At 39.6% G+C, this 5,980-nt stretch overlaps 1 long non-coding RNA gene across 14 annotated transcripts in view; it reads right to left on the reverse strand.

Moving 5' to 3' along the window:
• The window catches only part of LOC111091492, a 71,772-nt gene extending 66,114 nt beyond the window's left edge, over positions 1–5,658 (reverse strand). For 7 of the 14 annotated variants that reach the window (XR_005375513.1, XR_005375512.1, XR_005375508.1 and 4 more), the window contains exons 1-2: positions 5,235–5,658; positions 4,805–4,845 (exon numbers count right to left, since the gene is read on the reverse strand). This is a non-coding gene — a long non-coding RNA (uncharacterized LOC111091492). The remainder of the gene's footprint in view (positions 1–4,804; positions 4,846–5,234) is intronic. The other 7 variants (XR_005375517.1, XR_005375509.1, XR_005375507.1 and 4 more) reach the window with 4 other exon arrangements.
• Positions 5,659–5,980: the final 322 nt, after the last annotated feature.

The following is a 5,980-nucleotide window of genomic DNA, read 5'->3' on the forward strand; positions in this document are numbered from 1 at the left end:
AATAAAGAGACAAAAATCACTGTCTTCAAGGATCTTACATTTTAGGGGTAAGCCACTCAGGTAAACCGCTGAGCCGTCCAGGGATCCCCCTTTTTTTGAGGCTGACAAATGTTTGGCTTTTATTGTTATGTATTTGGCTGGGTGCAGAACTGCCCTGTCACCACTGGCCCTAGAGGAGCAGGCAGCAAGATGGTTCTGGAGATACTGCCAATTAGGGTGTCAGGACTTACGGGTTCATGAGCACCGTGGTTCCTCCTTCTAATGAAGTGCAAACTAATTCACAGCCAGACTTCAGCAGAAGGGAGCAACTGTCATAGCTGAAGGAACTTTAATCAGGGTGCACACCCAAAGCCAGAGTTTGTTCTCCTGGATGGCTCAGGTCACAATCCCAAGGTCGTGAGATCAAGACCATTTTGGTTCCTGCTCAGCAGCAAGTCTGCTTCTCCCTCTCTCTGCCTCTGTCCCCTACTTGTGCTCTCTTCTCTCAAATAAAAAAATAAAATCTTTTTTTAAAAAAAGAATCTTACAGGACGCCTGTGTGGCTCAGCAGTTGAGCACCTGCCTTCAGCTCAGGGCGTGATCTTGGGATCCGGGATCAAGTCCCACAGGGGCTCCTTACAGGAAGCCTGCTTCCCCCTCTGCCAGTGTCTCTGCCTTTCTCTCTCTCTCTCTCTCGAATAAATAAACATTTTTTAAAAATAAAGAATCTTACATTTTAATTGGATATGTAAAGTGGATTTATAGGTCTTAATGTTCTTTAAAAAAATTTTTTTTGTTATCCACTTTGACAAATTGCCTAAGTTTATAGTTTGGAAGAAAAGAAGATATACAAGAAACTATCACAAAAAAGGGCTTTCTCCTTAAAAAAGAAAAATGTGGAATACTCCAAAATCAGTACTGTGTATATAAAATTTTATAGAAATGGAAATTCTAGCATTTCTGTACTTATAGAATTACAGAAAAGTGGGCTACAAATAAATGAGTCAGCAACAAAATTTTAAATTTTGGTTATTCAAATCTGAACAAGCCTTTTGGGACTCATATGCACCAACTTTAGAGCCAAAGTTTAACACAAATTGAAATTGTTTGGAAAAGCCAGCATTTGTGGATAATAAAGGAAATGTAATGTTACAGAAATGCCAGCAATTATTGCACAAGGAAATCAATTCTTCCTAATCAACAATAACCTCAAAGTTTCAGCCTGTAAAGTTGTCTTTTTTGTTAAGAGAATTTAGTAAATAAAATTCTGAGATATGATGAATTTCATTTTTTGAAGATTTAATTTTAAAAAAGATATTCAGTAAGAATGTACATCTTTCAATTTGGTTCAGCCTAGGTCCTCTCCAAAAGTGGAGCTGGAGATAAAAGCTTGTAAACAGCTTATTTTAGGAAATTATTACAAAGAAGAGGAGAGTGGAAAACTGGCAAGACAAGAAAGGGAAGAAATATTGACTACTAGGATAAAATACTGAGCAACATTATTATTGCAATAAATAGCTGGAGGTCAATTCCCCTAAGAAGCCTTGTAGAATATACTTCAGAATTGCCTACCCAAGACACAGAATCAGGAGCATTTATCTACCAGTCCCTATCTAAGAATTAGTCAAGGGTTGCACCATTGCCTGTTTACTCCTCCTGCTTCCAAGTTTGGTGAGTATCAGAATGGCTCATAGGCATTTTATTCATTGGCACTGGAGAAGCCTGAGACTAGACAGAGAAAGATATGTGATGCAGATGAAATGAGATGTCAGGTTAAATCCACAATGACTAGAGTAAAATAGTAGGTAACGAGAATGTGAGGTGGGACACAGAATGTGTATGATTCTTAGCTCCTGTTTTGTTAGGCTACTAAAACTAATAAGGACACTATCTTTGATGGGAAATAAAACTTAAAAATATATAAGTAAATGAGAATTTATCAGAAGAAAATGTACTTCACAATTTACTAAATTACTTTCAGCGGGATTGTTGCCTATAGCAGAAATTCAAACATGGGGTAATATTAAAAAAGTTGTACTCTTCAAATAACTGAGCATGCACACTAGAGTATAAATATCAATGTATTTTTAATATACAGAATTATTTTTTTAAAGATTTTATTTATTTATTCATGTTAGACACAGAGAGAGAGAGAGAGAGAGAGAGGCAGAGACACAGGCAGAGGGAGAAGCAGGCTCCACTCAGAGAGCCTGACGCGGGACCCGATCCAGGGTCTCCAGGACCACGCCCTGGGCTGCAGGCGGCGCTAAACCACTGCACCACCGGGGCTACCCCAATATACAGAATTATTATCTGTAATCTCTCTTTTTTTTCCTCCCTTGCTTTATAGGGATAAATTTCAATATAATTCTTGTTTGTAATTTTTTTAATCTTTGTTTTTTTTTTTAAATTGCAATTGTCTAAGGACTTCAAAAGCAAAGGTTTTTTGGCAATCCAAAATTATTAGCTATTTCAGCTAAAGATGTTCAGTTTATTTGGGGAAAAAATGTAACCAAACTTTGGAAGAAGCATTTATTTACAAAATACCCAATACTGTTGTAGGACATTTATATTGATTTACAGAGTACTGAAATAAGTCCAGGACTTTTTTTCTTTTTTTTTCTTTTTAAAGATTATATTTATTTAGAGCGCACACAAATGAGGGGTCCCACCCCTCATTTGGGGAAGGAGAAAGGATCTAAAACAGACTCTGTACAGAGCACAAACCCCCATATGGGACAGCACTGAGATCATGACCTGAACTGAAATGAAGAGTCAGAGGCTCAACCGACTGAGCTGCCCAGGCGCCCCAAGTTCAGGACATTTCTAAAGGTTTGATTGCTGCAGGGAAGCAAGAAGAAAAACATGTAGTGCCAAGATAAGGTTTTTCCCTTTCATTCTGTTTTATATTCAATTCAACATAGGCTTGGTCACAAAAAAAGAAATTCGGTTCAGTTCTATGTTAAAAAAAATTTGTAAATTCTGAACTTAGAATGAACTAAGGATTTTATATCCACTAAAGCCCTCCTTCAAGTTTCAGGCCTTTAGAAGAAGCTATTTTAAAGATGGAAGAGATCAGGGAAGATTGTTTTCATAAATGATTCCTGCCAACTCTACTAGAAAATAAGCTTCATCTGACAAGAACGACAGGAAACTTACGCTGAAAGACTAGTAGTAACCAGTGACAATATTTCTTAATATATTTATTATAAGTAAAAACATTTAAATGGATTTGATAAGTTTATATACGAACATATATATCAATAATAAATATATTTAAATAACAAGCTAGGCATCAGGATGGAAGACTCATGTGCAAATGCTACATTTTCCAATAAAATTGAAAAAAACATAAATAAAATCAGAGGAGAAAGAAGAAAAGAGTAGTAATCTCATTAATTGCCCTATAGGAAACAATCGAAAGTCAAAATCAGTTAGATTTGGTAGAGTAGGAAAGCCTAAGTAAGAAAAAAAGAGGCAATTAGGTATTAGTATATAGGGAACAATTTGAACAAAACCACAAATATTCCTAAATGCCAAAAAAAAAAAGGGGGGGAAAATTAAAACAAAATTTATTGATATCATTTGTCTGGTGCAATACCCTATTCAAATTTGTCCTGGGACGCCTGGGTGGCTCAGCGGTTGAGTGTCTGCCTTTGGCTCAGGGCATGATCCCCCATGAGGGGACGGAGTCCCATATCTGGCTTCCTATGGGAAGACTGCTTCTCCCACTGCCTATGTCTCTGCCCCTCTCTCTGTGTCTCTCAAGAATAAATAAATAAAATCTTTCAAAAAAAAATTGTCCTTATGGGTTTATATTTTTAATTTTTAATTTTATTTAATTTATTCCACAATTTTAGCAGGGCCTGAAAAGTAAGATAAATGTGTATGTTCAATATTACATGACTAATCAAAATAATTAAGATCACTTTTTAAGCCCTGAGATTGGACTTCCCTGCTGTAGATAGACAGCTCTACATTGCAGAGCTAAGTTCTGAATCCTGGTCTAAGTCCGAAGCTTCACTCTTCACTAGTCTATACCACTGCTTTCATAACATGGGAAAAATCTTAAGATTCTGTGTAACAGCATGTGTGTAATGGGGGATGGAATGGGACCTGGATGTAAAGATTATATAAATTATGCGATGTTACCACCACACAGTTTCTTAATTTGTGGTAGTCAGCACTGGAATGTGGGGACAGAGTGGAAGTGTGGCGGGGAATGGAGTGGAATGTGCTCTCTGTTCTCTTAAGAATGATTTGATTTTGTAGTCTTTGAAATACTCAAAAGGGGAACATAAACCTCCATATGCATTATGACTCCAATTCTTAGGAGGGTTTTGTTGCTGTTTTGTTTTGCTTAACATTCATGCCAATAAATAAATGTCCAATGGAGAAAAAACTGGAAATAAATTTATCAGAGTTTAGCGTTTCAGTCCTTATTACTGGGTGATAGAATCATTGCTCTTGTTCTTAATATATTTCTGCATTTTTGAATTTTCTCCTATAAGTATTTATTATTTTCTGATTATAAAATGCTGTAGCTGGAAAAAAATGACAGTAAACATTAAAAGCATTTGAAAGAGCTCAGTAATAATCCTGGTAATGTTGCAAAGATAGGACACCCAGGCCATGAATTTAACCACAGCCTAAACTTTCTAAATGTCTTCATCTCTTCATTTCTAATTGTGTAAGATTAATTTCTATGGTCTGTTCCTCCAATCCATGGCTGGTGAAACTGACAATTGGTACCACGTATTGGAAATAAATGGCTAGATTTGCCTTTAAAATCTTAAATTTGTTTTAAAAGGCTTACGCCCTTTACCCCAGTAAGGCCACTTCTCAAAAGTTATCCTGGAGGGAAATCTAAAATAAGAAAAAACAAGGTACAGTTAGTTGACTATTGAAGTTTATATATAATAATAGTGATGAGATTAAAGGAAGAATGGTCATAGTGCTAATTTATTCAACAGACTATTACTTCATTTATAATGACTATGAAACAGAAAAATACTCTAGTCACGTTAAGTGAAGAATAATATATTGTATATATGTATCTTGAGATGACTACAGAAAAATATAATACCTCTAGGTATAAAAAGAGGAAGGGACCATGAAAAAATGGTCTTAATTTTATTGGGCTCAGAAGATTTTGAGCCCACCTCTCATTAACAGGCTCGGGATCACTAGAAACATTGTATAGCTTTTTTACTTCTATTTAATTATTACTGGTGTTACTATTTCAAGAAGCATACTTGCTATCAAGAAGTGTTTGCTTTTACTTCAAATGTCCCAAGTTTGGGAAATATACAAGTTGTAGACGACATCCTTAGCGTGTGCCCATTACCACGCACTTGATGAAATTTTATTAGTCGTCCCCGGACTGAAGCAGCATCGGCAAACTCAACAAATGGAGCCTGACTTGAAACAGCGTCCCTTTACCCCAGAGTCTGAGCACACCGGTGACCATTTCTAGCACTGCATTCGGTCAACAGTGTAAGATCTCCTGACTTTAAGTGCTTTGTATTCTCAAAGGAGTCGGCCTGGATGACTCCGTGATCACACTTGCCCCGACGCCCCAACAGTCCCGCGCCGCGGAGACCCGGGCGGCGGAGACGGCAGCCCCGGGAGAGGGCGTCCCCCGCGTCTCCTGGTTGCCAGGCAACCCCGTTCCGGCGGGGGACGCGCAAACGCCGCCGGGCTCTGCGCCTTCCGTGCGGCCGCGAGGGGGCGAACCGAACCGCCAGGCCGGGGCTGGACTCGCCGCAAAAGCCGAGAGGCGGCTGTGGTGGTGGCGCGCGGCCCGCGGCCCGCGGCCCGCAGCCCGCACCCCGCACCCCGCAGCCCGCAGCGCGGCCCGTAGGCCCTCGGACGCCGTCGCCGATCCGCCTCTAGGGCTCCGGGCTCCACGCTTCCCGCCTCCGAAGCCCGACCCGGCGCCCCCGCCGCCGCCGCCGCCGGCCCCGCCCCTTCCCATCTTCTCTGCGCCTGCGCGACCGGA

This window comes from Canis lupus, chromosome 21 (genome assembly GCF_011100685.1).
Source record: "Canis lupus familiaris isolate Mischka breed German Shepherd chromosome 21, alternate assembly UU_Cfam_GSD_1.0, whole genome shotgun sequence".
NCBI lineage: Eukaryota > Metazoa > Chordata > Mammalia > Carnivora > Canidae > Canis > Canis lupus.